Here is a 1,005-nt window from a genome sequence, read left to right as displayed (position 1 = left end):
AACAGTAAATGTCATCACAGCAGTAGCAAAGGCAAATATGAATACAACAGGGTTGTCCAACTGTGAAAAACATACATTTTAAAGAACCTGAACTGCGACTAAACACGTTCCCCACTCCAATTTTATAGTCTGTTTTATTATCAAATAAATATATTTATATTCCACTCTTACTAGTCATGTTGGCCAGGGAAGTTAAATAGGCACTTTTTCAATACAGATTCTTATTTAGATTTTGAGTACATATGGCAACTTGTTTAGGTCATCCTGCATTTGATCAAACAAGTTTTTATTATATAATATATAATATATCGTTTAACCTTATTCTTGACATTAATCTCTGAATGAATTCCTCATATCAAGGCAATGTTGAGATACACTGAAAAAAATTGTAACTGGTTATATATTGCTAATCTCTCTCATAAGACTAGCAAGCTATATGATTGCATTTATATTTTTGTAAAGAATGATACTCAATATAGTTTCCAGTTTATTTAATTATAATTGCCTGCCATATGAATACAATGAGCAGTACAATTATTAAAGTCTTAATTATATGAATGATGGATTCCAATGCCATACCTTAGCAAATCTGCTGTTTTTATCAAATAGAAATATTATGAATGGAATTTCAGTGGATAGTAAACTTCTGTATCTAATCTTTACTCTTCAGCACAAAAAGTTTGCTTATCCTGAATACGGAGTTATTTCATCAGTTTGGATAATTAATATGAATATATTAGAAAACTAATATAGGATATATTGGGCAAGTAACAGATGCATTTAAGCTGGAAAATATTTGATTTTTTTTTAGTGTGTTTTCTACAACTCTCCAAGATATGGATCATAAAAAATGTCTGAAGTGGTATAAATAAAAAGTATTTCCTTTAAGGTAGTTTTACTAGCAGAGATAACAATTACAAGTTGTTATTACAAGTTGTTGGTGAAATATGCAAATTATTTCATGTATAAGAAAGACTAAACTATGTACCTTTTAGCCATATATTG

Source organism: Penaeus monodon, chromosome 29 (assembly GCF_015228065.2).
Source record: "Penaeus monodon isolate SGIC_2016 chromosome 29, NSTDA_Pmon_1, whole genome shotgun sequence".
Classification (NCBI taxonomy): Eukaryota; Metazoa; Arthropoda; class Malacostraca; order Decapoda; family Penaeidae; genus Penaeus; species Penaeus monodon.
Note: the sequence above shows the minus strand (reverse complement) of the source record.